The sequence below is a fragment of the Pseudorca crassidens genome, chromosome 15 (genome assembly GCF_039906515.1).
Source record: "Pseudorca crassidens isolate mPseCra1 chromosome 15, mPseCra1.hap1, whole genome shotgun sequence".
In the NCBI taxonomy this organism is placed as follows: Eukaryota; Metazoa; Chordata; class Mammalia; order Artiodactyla; family Delphinidae; genus Pseudorca; species Pseudorca crassidens.
In genome coordinates, this window is record NC_090310.1 from 2320917 (window position 1) to 2341031 (window position 20115).

Here is a 20115-nt window from a genome sequence, read left to right on the forward strand (position 1 = left end):
CAGGCAGGGACATGAACTTCCTGACCTTTAAGAAGGATCTTTCCGGAAGCTATGTGAAGAACAGTCCTGTAAAGGGCCTAGAATGGAAACTGGGAGACCAGCTGTAACCGTCCAGGTGGGGGATGAGGGAGCCTTGCTCGAAGGTGGTAAGGCGGTGGTGAGAGTGGGCAGGTTTGGAATACATTCCGAAGGTCGGGCTCACAGACATCGCAGGGAGAGACGGAGAATGACTGCAGGGCAGACGTTCTGGGATATTGATGAAGCTCAGCCTTCAGGAACCTCACTTGTGTGGGCTTCTCTCCAAGGCTCGGGTTTTGTGCTGGGTGTGGTATTTGTCAACTTTTTCAAATGCGCTATTTTGTGATGATTTTTTTTTCTCATTCTAAATAAATATTCACCTTTGTTCCTGATTTTATTAATAATCCTTTTTTCTTATTCCAGATTGAATAAGCTTCAAATCCATTAAGACCTGGATCAGCCTCTGCTCTAGGATGTACTAGCCCATTTTGAAGATGAGTAAACTGAGTCTTGAAGAGGTAAAAGTGACTTGACTAAAGCAAATTGGTCAGCTCTGATTGCATGTTTTTCTGTAATGAGGCACTTTTCCTCCAGTAAGTTGACTGAAGACAATGCTCTGGATTTAGAGAGTTATTCATTCTTTTTAATGCTCCCTTCATGTTTTCTGAAAGACCACTTTTGACCGTATGAGCTGTATCATCTTTCTGAAAGGAGCAGGTAAGTAGGCAAGCTAATTCTTGGGTATGCGCTCCCCCCACTTTCCCTCAGACAATGAATTTGTTCTATGATTAGGAAGTGGTCTAACCTGATGGCTAAAATGGGATTTGCAGTCAGATGCCAGGTGTTTGAACCCTGACTCTACTGCTACCTCACTGTGTGACCCTGGGCAAATCACTGTCCCTCTCTGAGCCTCATGATGGTAAAATGTGGATGGTGGCACCTACTGTACAGGGCAGTTATGAGGGTTAAATGAGATGCTTCGTGTAAAACAGTAGCCATTTGCCTTACAGGCAGTGTACTCAGTAGTTAATTGCTGCTATTATTATTACTGTTTTTATTAGTCTATTTTTTGGTGCCTTTCCTCCATGGCTTCCTGGTCCAGTCACTGTAATCAAGGCCAGGGTCCTGACCCACCTGTGTCAGAAAAGGGCCAGTCAGCTGGTCATCCCTTATAAAAACTTGATCTTTGCATCACCTTAACCAAGTGGTCAAACTTTGTGTCACCAGCGGTGGGACAGCTTGATGTGTGCCCTGATGAGATGCACTGAAACACCTATATCATCTATGTTCTTGTCACAGTGTTTCACCTGAATGTCATCATGAGGAAACAAGCAGCAAATCCAGAAAGTTCTAAAGGACAACCGGCTTGAACTTTTCCAAACAGTTTATGTCATGAGGAACAAACAAAAAGGGGTGGGGGACTATTCTAAATTGAAAGAGTCTAAGGACACAGAAGAACCACATACCATAGGCTAACCCTGATTGGTCCAGGTTCGGATGAAACAAAACGAAACAAAACAGCTGCAAGAAAACATTCAGGGAACAAACGGGGAAATATACTAGGTAACTGAATTAATGTTAGTTCTTATAGGTGTGAATTGGGATCAGGGCTATTACCAGTAAAACATGGACAGGAATACCTCCTGTACAGGGTGGTGGAGAGGATTAAATGAGATACTCCATGTAAAAAAAATAGGAGAATGTCTTTATTTTTAAGAGATGCATGATGAAGTAATTGGTGGGGGGCTGGGTGATAGGAACGGTTGCTCAAGGAGAGAGACAGAGATGAGATGGGGAGAGAGAGAGAGAGAGAGAGAGAGAAGGAGGGAGGGCAAGGGAGAGAGAGTTAACACAGATAAATCTAGCAGAAAGCTACATGTGTGTTCATCGTACTAGTTTTTCAACTTTGCTGTAAAGTTGAATTGTTTTCCAAAACAGTAAAGCCGCTGACCTTCAAAGCCATTGACCTTTTACTTTCTGTTCAATAAGCTATTTGGCCTACCTATGCAGGGCAATGGAAGGTTTCCATCAATACCAGGTCTACATTGGCTTCTTTGCTAATACTGTTCATGTTGTTCTCTAATCTTGGTCATCCCCATCCAGGGCATGGCTGTGCGTGGGTGGTGAGTGTCCCAAAGCGTTATCACGCGAGATGGAGTTTCCACTCACTGGGATTCCCTAGCACACCCTTTTGCAGGTGAGTCCGGGGGCCCCGCTGCTATCTGCGTCATCCTTCTCCAAGCAGCTTCTCTACTCCCATCTGCTGTCTCTCTCCTTCTTGTATCATTTTTGGCCTGGAAGCCCATCTCATCAATTGTTTCCCTGCCACCGGGTCTCCGAGATGCCAGCTACATTAAGATCTCCATTTTCTGCCAAGGATCCATATGTGCTGTCTTGTTATTTAGGCTCCTGGCATTGGGATATATAATCTGGCTTTGTTTATCTGGCTGCTCTCTGCCTATATAATGTCTCATTCGATGGGTCAGCTTCTGTCTATGCCATTTATTCTTTTTAAGAAGGCTAAAAGGCTTCCCTCCTGGCCTCTATAACAGAAGCTTCATCAATCCTTATCACCTTTTGGCTTCCTCCCATTTTATTTTAAGTTTGGAAAATCCAGTAAAGGAAATGGTGGACCTTTTAAAACTCCTGTAATAGAACCTGTATTAGTTGAGCTGTGATAGCAGGAGAATCATTTGTATTATAATTAATTGTTTCTCTGTACGTATCCTACTCTAAGCTATAAGTTCCTTGAGGCCAGGGGCTGTGTCTTATTCCCTAACCCCAACCCTCAAATTGTGTCTGGTACATAGTAGGAACTCAACAAATGTCTGTTGAATAAAAGAAACATTCCTATAGCTATAATCATAACCGCTTGTTAATTGGACAGTCATTCAGAAGGAACAAGCCATTTTCCCTTAGACATCAAAAGGCTAACAATTCAGAAAGACCTCTCTGCCTCAACGCCATCGTTAAGCAAAGGGAGTGTTTGCAGGGGATTTTTCTGGGCTCAGGGCCTGGGAAAGAAGAGTGAAGGATTCAATACAACGTATGTTTATTGACCTGCTACTGCCCAAGGCCTCTGCTTTCATTCAGTAAACCTTATTGGGAGCCAGTGTTCCAGGAACTCGTGAGGACCAATGAAAAAAACGTGAAGAGCCATTGACTGCTCTCAAGGAGCTCCCAGTATCCTAGAGAAGGAGGACCGAAGTACACAAGCGCTAATCAGACAAGACAAAGAGAAATAAGTGTCATGAGAAGAAAGATGAAAACATGACCCAGAGTCCTGCTTCTGAAATGATCTCAAAGCTCTCGGGATAAGAGGTTGGCGAAACAGTAAGAGCAACAATATTGGTGGTGGTTGTAATTACAGAGCATTTTGACAGGATGTAGATTCTCATCTACCATGAAGCATGAAACAATTCCTCGTTTCCTAGAGGAGGAAACCAAGGCTCACGGAGGGACAGTGACCTGGCCCAGATCTCCCAGCCAGGGGGTGGCCAAGCTTGGACTTCTGCCACTGCTTTTCCTCATTTATCTCTGAGGAATTGGTGTGAGGTGCTGGTTCACAGTAGACTCACCTCTTTCTCCCAAAGTCTGACTCAGTTGGCCTGGGGTCACTGTGTTTCAAAAGCTCCCAGAGTGATACTAATGAGAACCATTGTGTCTTAATCATATATCTTATTCTGTCTTTTTGATGCTTTGCTATCTTGGGAACTTGCAGACCCTGGAGGGACTGCTCTCCCAGGGTTAACCAACTCCTAGCGATGGTAAACAGCTCCCCTGTGAGCGGGCCTTGCATGTGCAAACCAGCCAACCCAGAGCCCAGCCCCCGCCGGCTCCTCCATGGGGCTCCCTCACTCCGGGCCACTGTCCCCCTGCCCTCATCACCCAGGGCAGGTACCAGACAACCAGGGATGGGCCCTGTGCCCCTGAGCCCGCTGGAATGATCCAAACCAGCCGATCCTAAGCCTGCCCACCCTGCCTTACCTGTTTCTTTCCTAGACAATAACGATAAAGGCCTTTGCTACGTTTTCCCCTTCTCCCTCTGCCTCCTGAGCAGCCCTGGTGCTTCCCTGTGCTCCCCCATCCCCCCTTGGCATTGGCGTGCCCCTTCTTTTGGGAACTGTGAGTATCAAAAACTGTCTCTCCAATAGCAGTTGTCTCTGGATCTGTTATTAGCCTTGCCATGCCTAAATAATAGAAACATCTTCTATATTTTAAGAACGTGATCTAAGGAATGGAGCCAATAAGGGCTTTGCAGATCCCCAGGAGGTGGGGATCACCCCATTGAGAGGTCTCTTCTTCCTCTTCCCCCCAGACAGACTGGCTTCCCTATTATCTAGTTTACAAAGTAACCTTTCCAAACATCATTCAGGTCATGGCTCTCTCTGGGTCGAAACACGGCCACGACTCCCCAGAGCCACAGTTGTTATGGCCCCCTCGCCCTGTGGACCAGCTGACCTCGCCCTGGCACACTCTCTTCCACCAAACTGGCCTCTTTGCTGCTCCTGGAAGCCTCCAGGCAGGCTCCCTCTTTATAGCAGTTCCCTCTGCCTGGAATACTTTTCCCCAGATAATCCCCACAGCTAAGCCCTCCCTCCCTGCGGTCTTTGCTGAAATGCCATCTTCAGGGGGGGATACCCTTGAATATACGATGTAATTGATTATGCTTCCTGCTTTGCCTCTCCTCTCCTCCCCTCCCTATACGCTTCTGTGTGTCAGCTCCGCAGACCAGAACTTTGCTGGCTTCTTTGATATATTCCAAGGACTCAGGAAAGGGCCTGGCACAGAGAAGGCACTAAAATGATTATCTGTTGAATGAATACATTTCCACCTAAGATTTTGTTGCACAAACTTCCTTAATTAAAAGAGTTGGCAAATGACTTGCCTAGATCTCTTTGACCATCTTCAGACTGAGAACCCCCTGGATCTGCAGGGCAGGGGTAAAGGGTATTTGTTAAAATGTCAAGGTAGGGGGCGGTCTTCTAGCCAGGACTTTGAGGATGGCCAAGAGAATGTCACTTCTGCTCTGGGCAAGGTGGTGTCTCAGTTATAAATAGTAATAATCTTCGAACACCAACCAAAGGAAATGAAAGATCCTGGGGGGGAAATGTCATTATTTTGATGTAGGAAATCAAGCTGGTGACATCTCTGTTAGGGAGTAAATGAGTAGAAGAGGGTACACATGGAAATAATATTTTAGATTTTCAAAGAGCCCTTGACAAGGTTCTGCACCAACATCTTTTTTTTTTTTTTTTTTTTTTTTTTTTTGCGGTACGCGGGCGTCTCACTGTTGCGGCCTCTCCCGTTGCGGAGCACAGGCTCCGGACGCGCAGGCTCAGCGGCCGTGGCTCACGGGCCCAGCGGCTCCGCGGCATGTGGGATCTTCCCGGACCGGGGCACGAGCCCGCGTCCCCTGCATCGGCAGGCGGACCCCCAACCCCTGTGCCACGAGGGAAGCCCCCAACATCTATTTTTAAACCTTTAGTTAGTGTAGGATGGGGTGGGCAGTGTGGGATGAGAAAGTGACTTAGAGACAGGGAAGAAAGAACAGTAATGAAGAGGCAGCTCTGGCAGGAACAGTGTCAACTGCTGGGACCCCGGCGAGGAACCCTGGAAATGGTCCCTTGTGATGTTTTTACAAACGATCTGGAAGAAGACGTGCCCAGTGAAGTCAGCTCTCGGCATGTGACCTTGGACCTTTCTGGGTGGTAGAATGTCAGGCCAATGGAGTTGAACGGCGGGAGGTCTTCAGGGCTGAGTGCGCGGGCAGGGAAGTGGCAAATGAGCTTCAGTGGGGCAAACCCTGGTCACGCATCCAGGGAAAAGTAACGTGGAGCTGTCAGCCAGGGCCCAGGGAAAGGTCCGGGCAGGCACTGTGCACTGTTTCTGGAACACATCAGGCAAGACACAAACAATACTGGATCTTCCCAGGAGGGGCATCAGGTCGTTGAAGGACTGCTTCATGAAAGCCCTCATTTCCCGCCGTTCTCCCCGCCGTGCCCTACCCACCTTTGCTGGGGGTACCTTTTAACTTTCCTTGCCCCTCTTCCGTAACTCCATGCTTTGGAATGTTGTGTTGCCCTCCGCAGAGAGTATGACACCATCTTGTGAGTTCCTGGTACCCCTGTAATCCTGACGCAGATGCCTTGAGACCTCCCCCGACTATGGGTCCCCCTGTCACTGCTCAGAGTTAATCTTGCCTTCTCTGTGTTCATTCCATTCTCTGCTCAGACCCCTGTTGAAAGTGTGTAAAGATGATCTGCCGAACGTTGGCCTCTTGCAAGGTGAGCTCCTTAAAAGTGAGAAATGTTTTATATAGTAGGTGATCAGTGACTATTTATGGGGTGCACAAAAGGAGAGCAGACCTATGCTGTGTATCTCAAGACAGACACGTGGAGATGGGAGACGTCCCAAGTCAGCCACTCTGACCCTCGGGGGGGGAGGCACAGTAGGGAGGCAGGTCTCTTCAGCCTGGAAAGATGACGGCAAAAGTGGACACCAGTAACACGTTGAAATCCTTGAAAAGTATAGAGAAGATGAACAGGGCCCTGCTCACCAGATCACAGAATATTGGAAAGGGGAGGCACTTGATGTTTAAGAAAATCTTAAAAAAAATGTTTCACATAAAAGAAAGCTGCCTTAAATCTTTCTGGCTAACGAAGCATCCTATTTTTAAAAAATCAACTTTGTTTTGGTAAAATTTGCGCACAATGAAATACATCCATTGTGACGGCACGGTTCAGTGAGTTTTGACAAATGTATACAACCATGTCACCTATCTGCTTTCTATTACTGTAGACTAGCTTGCCTGTTCTAGAACCTCATACGTATTCTTAGTGTCTAGCTTCTTTCCACCAGCTGTGTGTTTTTGGGATTCATCCCTGCTGTTGCCTGTATCAGTAGCTGCACCTTTTCCATCGCTGTATAATATTTCATTGTGGGGCTACGGTACAGTTTGTTTATCCATTTGGGTATTGAGGACATTTGAGTTGCTTCTAGTTTGGGTCTATTTTGCACAAAACTGCTGTAAACATTTGTGTCCAAGTCTTTTTGTGGATAAGACACAGGGTTCATAAGTAAAATAAAAGAGACAGAATCCCACAGTTGGGAGGGAAAGTTGACAGGAATCTTAACTCTTGCTGGATCCAACCCTCTGCCTGCCGCTTTTCCTTCTCTCTCACATTCCTGAAATCCAGCTGCTTTGTCTTCACTTGCTCCACTGACAGAGAGCTCACTACCTCTCAAGGCAGCTTATTCAGTGTGGGGAGAGCTCCAATTGCTAGAAAGTCCTCCCTTAACTGAATTTCGACTCACCATTGGATAGGCCTCCCCCAATGGGTGCTGAAATTAAGTCCAATAACTTGTCCACACAGTCGGATACTTGAACACAGGCACCAGCTCCACGTCAAGTCCTCCCCATTTTAGTCTCCATGTCCTTTGTTCTGCCAACATTTTCACTGGAGATTTATGGCTCCAGCTTTCGGCCATCCCTCTTCAGCTGCATCACCAAGAAATGAACACATTGCTGCAGCCGTGGCCAGGCTGACCCAGCTCTGGCCAGCTTGTCCTGCTCTCTGCACACCACACTGACCCCACATTAGTCCAGGACCACCACCACATGTTGCACACCTCCCCCATCGTGCTCACAGGCACCCAGAGAGCAGCCTGCGGCCACGTGTTGCTGTTAAACCATGTCCCCACCCTGTCCTCTCCAGTGGGGAGCAGATTTATGGAAACGATACACTTGAAACTACAAATAGCTCTGAAAATGATTCGGACAACTTCATGGCTGAGAGACTCATAATGGCTTATTATGGTAAACTGGGATGTTCTGTTGCACATTTCACGCTTTTCCAGCTGACAACAGGATAAATAACTGTGTTGGACTAGGTGGTTTCTGAGGCCCCTTCCAGCTCTCAAATTCTGTGATTCTTGGTCCTCCCAGCAAACGTTCTTCGGTGCCACTGTTGGCCCCAGAATGAAGCCACCTGGGCCAGGAAGCTGACTCAGTTGTAATGGTTTTTGAAAGGAAAAGAAGGGAGAGGAAAGAGAAAAGATGCAGAGGTAGGAAAAAGCAGCGTTACTAAAAATTCCAAACATCTCCCAGTGTGAGTTGGACAAATGCTGTCCACCCCTCATGTGGGAGAAGAGAGCTGCGGGTACCATCTCCACATTAAAACACAACTTATTTTCTTTTACTTATTATTTAATATAAAGAGAAATGTACTCAGTCTAGAATTCCTAGAATTTTTAATGAAAAAGTCACCTGTAATCCTATACAGGAATGACCACCATTAGTATTTTGGGGCTTTTTCTTCCAATCATTTTTTAGTATTTATCTGTCTTTACAGCCATCCATCCATCCATCCAAAGTATACCCGTGTTTTCCACATTTAAAAAGAAAGAAAGAAAAATGACATAAACAATTTCCCCCACGTATCCTGACCATTTTCCCATGTCATTAAATATTCTTTGAAAATATAGATCTAACAATTTCACAGTATCCCACGAAGTAGATAAGCCATAATGTATAATAATTTCTACTTTCAGACATTTAGGGTGCTTCTGATTTTTTTTGCAAACAATGCCAAGATAAGCATTCTTTGTGCATGAATCTCAGCATTTTCAATTATTTTAAAGATATATTTACTGGAATGTAATCTTGGGCCAAAGAATATGAACTCTCTCAAGGATTTTCATACACATGTATCACCAAAGTACTTTCCATAATCTCTAGGCGACCCTGCAGTCATGCACCTCCTTCATTTAATAACTTTTCAGAATGATGGAGTTGATCAACTCTGAGCTTCACTTCCTAACTGAATAGAACACAGGAGAGTGAAAGGTAAAAACACATAATAAATGTCCCATTTGGGGCTGAGATGTCGAGGAGCACAGGTGGGCAATGATGTCTCTGAAGCAGGACTGTGCCCGTAGCCGTGACACCTAGTCATTCACTGTATCAGTTTGCTAGGACTGCCATGACAAAACACCAGGTTGGGTGACTTAGACAACAGAATTGAATCTTCTCACAGTTCTGGAGGCCAGGAGTCCAAGATCATGGCGTTGGCAGCCTCCTTCCGAAGTCTCTCTCCTTGGCTTGCAGATGGCTGCCCACTTGCTACCCCTTCACATGGTCTTCCTTCTGTGTGTGCATGCCAGGTTTCTCTTTGTGTGTCCAAATTTCCACTTCTTATAAGGACACCAGTCAGATTGGAATAGGGCCTGCCCTAATGACCTCATTTTAACTTAATTACCTCTTTAAAAGCCTTATTCTCAAGTATGGTCGCATTCTAAGGTACTGGATGTTAGGGCTTCATGTATGAATTTTGGGGGGACGCATAATGGCTAGTAGTAGAAGGAATGGTTGATGTGGAGGGCTGTGTATTTCTAACCTGAAGCACGGCTTTCTAAGGCAGGACTTCTGACCCTGCGAAGTACCTGTTTTCCAAGTATCTCCCAGAGTCCTCAGGGATTATCTCTGGCAGACTGTATTGTCCCAAATGGCTACAACAGTATTTCCCATCTTGCCTACTCTTCTGCAGTGTGACTCCCCGCCCGCCCCACCCCTGCCACCACCGCCATCAAGAGGGAGCGTCAGAGGGAAGAGATATGGGAACATATGTATATGTATAACTGATTCACTTTGTTATAAAGCAGAAACTAACACACCATTGTAAAGCAATTATACTCCAATAAAGATGTTAAAAAAAAAGAGGGAGCATCTAATTCCCCCTCCTCTTGAATCTGGACAGGGCTTAGTGAATCTCAACCAATAGAGTGCAAGGGAAGTGATGCTGCATGCCTTCCAAGGCTAGGTCATAAGAGGTCATGCAGCTTCCAGACACGTGCTCTCAGATGCTCCCTCTTGGAAGCCAGCTGCCAGGTTGTGAGGAAGCCCAAGTCCTACGGAGGAGCCACATGTATGCAGTCTGGTTAACACACCCAACTGAGCTCAGCCTGCACGTAATCCCGACTCAGGTACAAGACGTCGAGTGAAGAAGTTCCAGATGATTCCAGTCCCCAGCCATTTCCCAGCTGTACCCTGATTAACTTCCTCACCCTCAGAACCTGTGAGCAAAGTGATTTTTTTATACCACATTTTGGGACAACGACACTGAAGCCAAAAGAGGGACTGTGACATATTTGAAGTTATTCCACTGGTAAATGATGGAACTCGACTAAAATCCAGCCTTCACAATTTTCAGTCCAGAACTCCTTCCGCTATTTACTCTTTAACAAATGTTTATTGTTTATGTGAACCACACACATCTTGGGGCACCAGGGAGAGAAAACAGTGACACTTGCATAGAGCTCCCGAGTGCAGAACAAGGACCAGCAGATGGACATCACAGAAAGGCTGATTACAATTCAGGGCAAGTGAGACTAGTAAGCAGAGCTTTCTCCAAATGGAATAATCCTGTGGGTTGACAGAGAAGCACTGAGTCCCTTGGGCAGACGACTCGACTTAATATGTGTTAAGGTCAGTTCCAACTCTCCCATTCAGCTCTGAGATTCCATCACTTCCATGCCTCTTTCCCAGAGGGATTTAAGAGCTTTCTCTTATTTGACTTAAAACTTCCTCTTTTAAACAAGATGCCCTTTAAGGTCCCCTCTAATCAGTTTTCATGATGCTGTCTGTACAGTATTTGTCCTGCCTGCCCCCAAAGCAGGAAACAGCATCAGGACATAGGTTCAAATCCCAGATCTGGGATTTGAACCTGGCTGGGTACCCCGGGGCAAATGATTTAAGTTTACTTGGCCTCAGTAAAGTGCAGAAACACATTTCCTATCACACACGGATTGTTGTGAGGATTAAATATAGTGCTTATGTGAAAACCAGGTGGAAAGATGTCTATTGAATCTGTTGCTAAAATCTCTCCCTTTCTCCAAGGTAAATATCTCAAAATTCCTACACTCTGTACTCTCAAAGTCGGCCAATTCCCTCCTCTTTCCATCCCTAAAATAACTAGGTCCCCTGTTGAAGAGAGTGATGAGAGAGAGAGAGAGAGAGAGAGAAGATATCAACTGTATCTTCCTTAACTTTCTCCAACTGCTCACCAAGTAGGCTGTGCCCACTGCCCCTGTCCCCAGCCTCCATTTACAGTGGACTGGATGACCCTTCCCTGTATAAGATCAAACCTTCACTTGCCAGGACATTCCCAGGGATCTTCAGGACCCTGAGCTATTGATTACCACTCCTTCCTCCTGGGTCTCCCTTTCTACAGAAAAGAAACTTCCCCCAAGCCCAAATCTTCTTGCCATTTTCTGCCCGCACCTTCGCACTAAACCCTTTGAAAATGTCACCTCCATCCCCCACTCACTCCTCTACCACCTGGGGCTGGCACGGGCTCCCAGTGAAACTGCTGTCACAGGTCTGGGAGAACATCCTTGTCACTACATCCAGGGATCACTGAGCTTCTGGACACTCAGTCGTCTTTGCCATTGTTGATTCCATGAAGTCACCCGTCTCCCCGTCACTCGGACACCACCAACTTCTCCTGCCTTTCCCCCTACCTCTGTTCCCTCCTTCTCAGTTTTACTGCCCAAATCCATGTGTCTAGTGATCGTATCTGTGTGAAGATGTCCCACAGACATCTCGTATCTAACAGATAGAATTGAATCAGGTGTTCCTCCCACCTTCATCCCTGCAATTCTGTTCCTCCACCTGTGTTCGTCACTCTCTTAAGAAGCAAAAGGCTGTTTTTCTAGCTGCCCAAGCCAGAAAACAGGTGTCATCTTTGACACCTCCCTTTCTCAAGTACGGATCCTACCTTCTAAATAGTTCCTTTATCTGCCTCTTCTCTCCCATCCCAACTGTCACCGTCACTTCCTATTTCAATTGCTGCAACTGTCTCCTTGCAGGTCTCCTGGCTTCCAATCTTGCCCCACTCCAATCCAACCCACCGCCTGAATGATATTTCTAAAAATGTATCTGATTACGTAGTTGCCTGTTACAAACCTTCAGTAGATGTTCGTTGTTCTCATGCTGAAGTTCACACTCTGGGCTTCTGCACGTGGTGCTCCCTCTGCCTGGAACGCCCTTCCTTCTTCTCCTCGCTGTTGATTCAATTCCCACTTCTCCTTCAGGTCTACATTTAGACTTGCCTTCCCCTGGAAAATTTTCCCTGATTCTCCAAGGTGGTGAGATCTTCTTTTCTCAGCTGTTCCCTTAAGTGCTTTCGCTTATCATACAATTACTGTAATTGTTTGTTTCTCTCTTGCCTAACACTGGGGCTGGCACAAATCAGGAATTTAATAAATACTTGTTGAGAAGTAAGAATGGATGGAATTACTTTCCAGGGGGTCTCCAACTTGAGCCTGCACCAGCATCACCTGGAGAGCTTGTGAAAACACAGCCTGCTGGGCTCACCCCCAGAGATTCTGATTGGAGTTTGATCCTGTAGTCTGGGATGATGCCCCAGAATTTGCATTTGCAACCAGGTGATGATAATGATGCTGGTTTGGGACCACACATTAAGAACTTCTGCTTCATACAATTTAAAGCAGTCTGAAAAGTGAAGGACAATTACTCTTAAAGAAGGCTGGTAGAAGTTTTTTGGAGGCTTGGTAAATTTCTGGTACCTCTCTTCTTTGCCACTTTCTTTTCTTTCTTTCTTTTTTTTTTTTTTTTGCGGTACGCGGGCCTCTCACTGCCGTGGCCTCTCCCGTTGCGGAGCACAGGCTCCGGACGCGCAGGCTCAGCGGCCATGGCTCACGGGTCCAGCCGCTCCGCGGCATGTGGGATCTTCCCGGACGGGGACACCAACCCATGTCCCCTGAATCGGTAGGCGGACTCTCAACCACTGCGCCACCAGGGAAGCCCATTGCTGCTTTCTTAATAGGGGCATTTCATGAGAGAGTTTAGTCTCTGAACAGATTCTCAGGAAACTGGGTAGGCTCTAAGGTAACCAAAGCACACGCCCTGTAGGGATCAAAGGCAGCACCTGGTGGTTTGTTAATGGGTTGCTAGGCAACGGAACAAAGGTGAGGGTGAGGGTAGGATAAGCAGGTGGTGGAGATTTTCCAGTGATACTAAGACATTCAGAGGGTGTCTGTCAGAAGACCATGGAAACCAGATGTAAGGAATCCCCTTGATCTTTGCCTTGATTTGCACGTGGATGGGCACGGTATCCCCTTGCAGAGAAGTTCCTGCTGTATGTTACAGCCTCTAATAGGATCGGGGAATATTTTTCTCAGAAGAGCCACTGAGAACCCATGAGGGACATTTCTTAATGAATGATAGGAAAGAAATGACTTGGGCTCATCACCTTCTGCTTTTAAAAACTAAGCTCTTTATTTATTATGAAATATATATTCACATTTGATAAATTTTAAAGTAGAGAAAATCATATAATTCCATAACCCCTAAAGGAAACTTATTAAAGTTTGGCATTCATCCTTTCAGAAAAAAAATAAAATGAACATAAAAGGGATTATTCTATTTATACTTGTTTTAGAACCTTATAAGAGAACACTTAACTGAATATTGTGGACATTTCTGTACTGATACTTTTCTTCATGTTTTTAACAGTCACGTGGGATGTTATTGTGTGGATGTACTGTATTGTACTTAACCTTCCCGGATGGGGATTAGGTTGCTTTCCAGTTTTGCTGTTATTAACAATGCTGCAATGGACAACCTTAAACACACACTTGTGCATTTGTGAGGTGGAATGTCTTGACCAAAGACAATTCTTATTTAAAGTTTAGCTAAAGATTGCAGGGTTCTCTCCAGAAAGGCTGTTTAATTTATATTTCCACCCATGACACGGGCACCCATTTTCACATACCTTCACCAACACTTGCCGTTATCAGTCCTCTAACATTGTTATAAGCCCTATTACTCTAATTTTTCATTTCTTTGGGCACTCTTCAAACATTGATTTTCACTTTGTGTTTCTCCCAGACTTGCCTGTTCATGTGCTTTGCCCGACTTTATATTACGAATTGTTCATCAATTTTTCATACTGACTTATAAAAGCCATTTGTATAGAGTCTGTTGTTTGTTTCCCTTGACTTTTTTTTTTCACGGTGCCATGAGTGTTTTTTGGTTTTTAATTTGTATACAGTTGAGGTTATTAATGTTCTAGGAAGATGCATATTTTCCTTTTAAAATAAAAAGTAAAATTATAATTCCATCTTTAAAAAAAGCTTCCCTTTTATTTCATGGCCCATTATGGGCAAAAGAAGAAGGAAGAGAAAGGACAGAGGAAGCAAAGAAGGAATATAGGAAGATAAAGAGAGCCGTATTCATCATGTTTATTGAATTCCCAAGAGACAGGGAGTGATTCTCAAACTTTAATTTACATGTGAATCACTTGGAGATCTTGTTAAACTGTAGATTCTGATGCAGTAGGTCCAGGAAGGGACTGAGACTTTGCATTTCTCACCAGCTCCCAGGTGAGGCTGATGGACCATGGACCACACCTGGAGGAGCTTTTATTTATGAAGACTGGAAAACATCGGCCGGTCTCAGTGAGCAGTCCTAACTCCACTTAAATTATCATTTGTTTTGAAAACCTCTTCTCTAAGCAAGCAGGGGAAACCCTAACTTCTTGTTCTGGAAAATAGTAAACCACTATAGCTCATTTTTGAAAGAAAAATGACTGCTTTCATGGAGTAACATGCCTCCACTTCATGGCCCTTTAAAATACGTATACGGCTAAAGATTTTTAAACATGTATAAAATGTTCACTTCTTGAGACCTTCTTGTTGGGCTGGATAAAATTAAACTGAGAAATTAACTGGGCCTTTTGGGCAGAAATATTCCAGCTCTGTGCTGGCTACCTCCTCTCCCAGCATTAAAAAGGGGTTTCTCTGTATTATTTTTTTGAGAAAGAATACCTACAGTCCACATATACTCCCTAAGACAGTAACCTAATGGGTCATGTAAGAGGCAACACCATCTGGTGTGGAAGAAGTCTTAGAACTGCACTCAGGAGAGCTGGATTCCTGCTCTGGTTTATCACAGCTACTTTGCATCTATTAAACTTCCCTGGCTTGGTTCCTTCAACTGTAAAATGAGACACCATTAGAGCCTCACTTACCCAAGATGATATTGGAATAAAAAATTTCCCAGAGGTGTCTCCAGACCTTTCGGAGTAACGGTGATGTCAATGCTTCTCTGACAACCTACAGCATACTGGCTTGGCTTTCCAATTTCCAGGCAAGTTTCCATAAAGGTTTCTCTGAACTGCAAAATCAATCCCAGCAAAAGAGGCTCCGGGCATTTTTTGAGTGTCCTGATATCAAGAAGTTGCTTGAGCCATATTCATGCCTATGCTGTAAGGGTATGTGGGCATGGCTTGCCATTTGCAAGGAAAGTAATGGGCATATATTGCTAGATGAAAGGAAAAGGTTAAATGTGGACTGGACTCAACTGGTGGGCATAGCAAGGGTAGTTTGCTTCATAACCAGGTGGTATGAGGAAAGGGAAACTAGCATTTATTGAGTGTGAATTACCTCACTCCTTTGCAACTACCCTGTGAGGTGGGAATTATTCCTAATTTTTTTACAGGAACATAGAGCCAGCAATTTGCCCAGATTTCACAACTAGAAAGAGTGGAGCTAAGATGTCAAAACCCTCATCCGCTCCACTGGTGCCTCACCCCCATCTCTGACCAAAGCAGAGGTGCTCAGCAGTGAAGCCACCTCACCCTTTTGTCCTGTTTCCCCCCACTGCACGTGGGACAGCCCCTTTCACACAGCAGGGGTGGGGTGGGGATGAGTGTGATGCTACCGCACAGGGCTGGCCCACAGGAGGGTTCAACACACGGTAGGCATGGCTCATTTCCCCCTCTAGACTCGCATATAACCCTGCGAGTTAGAAGAGGCCAAGGGCTGCTGCCGGGGAAACTGCAAGACCCCTCCCCCCGCCCCCTCGTCCACGTGTCCTTAGGACACCACTGGCCCACAGGGCTCTGCTGTGCTGTTGGAGTTGGTGCGATACGGTCCCAGAAAATACGCTGGCTTTGGGTTGCATGTCACTTCCCACCCTCCTGGCATGGTGTGGGAAGCAGGCAGAGGGCAGGCCCTGGGGTCAGATCCAGTTCAGAATCCACCTCCTCCAACCGGCTGCTGTCCTCGGTCCTCAGTTTCCCCATCTTTCCTCATCTTTCCTTTATAGGGTCATTGTTCAGACTTAGCAGAGGTTGGGTAGCGCACAGTAGGTGCTCTGGAAGCGGGAGCTAGCTCCCACTCAGGAACCTCGGGCCACAGTGACCCGCCGTCCACTCTCCCGCCTGGGGCAATAAACGGAGTAACAGCAAACCGGCACCCAGTGCTTCCTGGGGAGCCAGCGCTGAGCGAGGCGCACGCCCTGACCCGCTGCCATCACCACTTAGTGATCTCACTCAATTATCACACGCCCCAGGGTCAGACTGTGTGTCACCTTCCAGGCCCTCCTCCCACAAAAATGCTGGCCTCCCAGCCTCCAGAGCGCTTAGTTCACTCCATAAACTCCGCTAATGCTTACCACATGCTGCTGAGCTCCGGCGACCGCGTCCACTGCCCTTCGCGGAGGCCCCAGGCCCTGCGCCAGGAGACTCTTCCCACCGGGAGATCCACCTCCTAGAAGACCCTCCCCCAGGGGATCCTCCCCCTAGAAGACCCTCCCCCTAGGGGACCCTTCTCCTAGGAGACCCTTCCCCTAGGGGACACACCCCAGGAGACACCCCCCATGAGACCCTCCCCCTAGGGGACGCTTCCCCTAGTGCACCCATCCCCTAGGGGACCGGCCCACCCCACGGTATGAAGCGGCCGGCGCTGTGCTCCCCGCAGGCCACCCATGACCTTGGACGCCCCTACAAAGCCTGCGTCCACTCCTCTCAACAGGCTGCGTATCTGCACCCACAGGTGCCTTTTGTTGTTGGGAATTGAAAACCCGATCAGGCGTGTTTCTCGTTTGCAATCCCCGCAACTTGGCGCATAACCACGCGAACACGGAGCCTGCCGGTGGGAGGGGCGGCCCCCGCGGGCGGCGGGGAGGGCGGGCCAGGGCGCCGGGAGGGGCGCGCCCAGTAGCCCCCGCCCGCAGCCTGCAGTCCGCCGGGCCCTCGGCCGCACGTGCGAGCCCACCTGCGCGCCGGCACTGCTGGGCGGGGCGAGGCCGCAGCCGCCCCAGCGGGAGCCGCTAGGGGCTCGCGTGCCGAGCCGGCGCCGGCCTGCAGTGCCCGCCGCACGTCCCTAGGGGGCGCAGCCGGCGCGGGAAGCCGCCCGAGTCGAGGCCGGGGCCCGGCGCGAAATTCCAGGCGGGCGGGCGCGGCGAGTTTGAAAACAGTCGAGGGCGTGGGGGCGGGACGTGGGGGGGGCCCGCTAGCCCCCTCCCCTCGGCCAATCAGCGGCGGCGGCGGGCGCGGGCGGGCGGCGCGTGCGGCTGGGCTGTGAATGGGGCGCGGCGGCGGCGGGCGAGCGGCGGCGCGCGGGCGGGAGGGTGCACTTTCTCCTCCGCGCGCGGCGGGGGCGGGGGCGGCGGCGTCTCCTCAGCGCCCGCCCGACCCTTCTTGAGACGCGGCGCGGCCAGGGCGCTCCGGCTGTGGGGGTGGCGTGACAGGTTGTCATCTCCCCGCTGACAACTTCTCCCCCGCCGCTCCCCTCAGCGCCCGGCGCCCCTCGTATTTGGCCGCCCGGCCGGGAGGCCACCGCCCGCCGTCCCACTCACGGGGCCCGAGGCCGGGACCGGGGGCGGCGGCTCCTCGGCATGGCCGGGGGCGTGCGGCTGGCGGCCGGCGGCGGCGCGGCGGGCTCGGGGCGGCCGCGGGGGTCCCTGCCTGGCCCCGAGCGGCGGTGGCGGCGGTCCTGGGGAGCCCGCTCGGCGCCCGGGAGCCCCGGCGAGGACGAGGGGCAGCGCGCCGGGAGGCCAGCGACAAAGTTGAGCACGGGCCGGCGGCGCGGGTGGTGGGCGCTCGCGGCGCTGCAGCTGCACTTGCTCCGGGCGCTGGCTCAAGGTAGGCGCGGGCCGGGGAGCGGGGCGGACGCGGGCCGGGGAGCGGGGCGGACCGGGGCCGGGAGCTGGGCGGACGCGGGCCGGGGAGCGGGAGACGCGGGGAGGCGCGCCCGAGTGCCGCTCGCGGGACCTGAGTGGAGCCGGGCGCCGAGCCTCCGAGTTGGGAGGCCGCCGCTCCTCTGCGGGCTCAGTAGCTGACTCTCGTCGGGTTCCAGGTGCCGGGCACTTGGAGCCGGTGTCCCAGACCCCGCGTCTCTCCGGTCCGGTGCCTGACCCCAGGGGGAGCCCGGCCGTTGCTAGAGCAGAACTTTGGGTGCCCGCGGCCTCTCCCCTAGGCTTTGCCCTCCGCCCCCTGTGGTTTCTGTTGCGTCGGTGCTGGTCTCTGAGTGGGTGCTGTCCCTCTGCCGGTGCCAAATGGCCGTTTGAAAAGGGAGGTGGCATCTCTCCCGAGCCGAGCTGTCCCCGAAATCTGGGTTCTTTTAACGACCCGGCACGTACCCCCTGCCTCGGAGCATACCTCCTCGCTGAAGTTTGCTTGTCTGGAAAGAATAAAGGTGAAAGCAAGCGGCGAAAAGGTGGAAGTAGCTAGCTCCACGCGTCCTTTTGGTGCGGTCTTTTAAGATGCGTGTACCTGCGTGGGTAGCTTCAGGGGAATTGGCTTTGGTGGTATTTAGTGTCGTGGGATATGGAAGGAGACAGGTGGACGGCAGATGGGAGCCCTAAACTTAAATTAGCCGTGTTCAGTGTCCAGGGAAGGTGATGTGTGTGTAGCGACGGATAACGATTTAAGTGGAATAACATCCTAAAGGTCTGAGCTCAAAACTGTCATCGATAGTTTAACAGTTAACTCATCCTTCTTTTGTTAGTGTTAACCTAATCGATGTGCACTGAGGTCCTCCCCGCCCTCTCCCTAAGTGCCCGCTTTCATGTTCTGCTACATGGAAACATATTGCCATATTTCTGGTTAATTTAACTCTCCTCCATTACTTGGAAAATTTTCGTTTCGCTTATTTGTGCTTTTTTGCTTAATGGCAGACTTTGGTAGAAAAGCATTAAGTCGTTTTGTAAAATGGGATCTGTAGATTGCCAGAGAAGCCAGGTTCAAGTGAAGAAATCTGAATCACTTAGGGATGACCTTTAAGATAGAAAAGGGTGTTTATTAAGTTTTCCTGTTTTGTTTTTTTCTAAAACAGTGACTTGCACTTTGCAATAAGCCCTGTACATTTATACATCTAAAGATTAGTGCACAAATTCAAATGGTGGGGGAAAAAATGTGGCTTTGTTTTGAAGTATATTATGCAGATTTCAACTTTCTATCAGTTTGAAGGCTGTCCTGCTTGTTGCTTTTTACGATTGTAGTGTTAATGAAAATTAATTTTAAAAAAGTACTAAGGCAACAAACTTTGTTAGCCAGGAGTATTTTATTCCCTGTTACCAGTATAAAGCATGGGTACCTGTTTTACATTTACATGGTTTACAGAATGAACAGATCTTTTAGTGTAAAATTTCAAATAGGTTGTAACAAGTTCTAAATTCATTGACAGGTTTCTGTTCTCTGTGAAATGCGTAATGTATCCATCATTTTTATATTATATTGAAAATTCATGTTACAGGGGAGATGTCACTATTTGACAAAAGCTCATGTATCTTGAAATGAAAATTCTGGTGCTGCTATAGAGATTTCTGATGGGATGATGAGTTGGTCCTATGCATGGGGAAGTATTCTCTTGAATCTTATTAGATAAAATGTAACGTTCTAAATGGAATACCTACCACTTGGTTGGAACTGGTCATAAGTACTATATTACTATGTAGCTAGGTGAAGCAATGCCTAATTTCTCTTTAAGTGTTTCCTTCTAATGGCGTTTCATGTGGCTAGGCTTGGTCATGATATCTTGGGAGAAAATAAGTGCAATATAAACCAGTAAAAGTTACATAGAGTTACATAGCCCAAGTTATAAGCAGAGTGCGTGATTGACCATTATGTGAAACAGGTTCACGTCTTCCCAATGTAACTTTAATAGTCCTGGGGTTTCTTTCTACCTGGTAATAGGAATTTGAATTATATACTCTGCTTATTAGTGTGTTTGTAACTTTTCTAGATTGCTTTCTAATTGTGAAAGGCAGGTGGCAATGCATGCTTTCCG

The 20115-nt window shown here is 48.1% G+C and overlaps 1 protein-coding gene across 4 annotated transcripts in view; it reads left to right on the plus strand.

Annotated features, from left to right (window-relative positions):
* Positions 1–17849: 17849 nt before the first annotated feature.
* The window catches only part of SDK1 (sidekick cell adhesion molecule 1), an 826998-nt gene continuing 824732 nt past the window's right edge, over positions 17850–20115 (plus strand). For all 4 annotated transcript variants that reach the window (XM_067705385.1, XM_067705387.1, XM_067705386.1 and 1 more), the window contains exon 1: positions 17850–17969. The gene's annotated coding sequence lies outside the window, so the exon portion shown is untranslated. The remainder of the gene's footprint in view (positions 17970–20115) is intronic.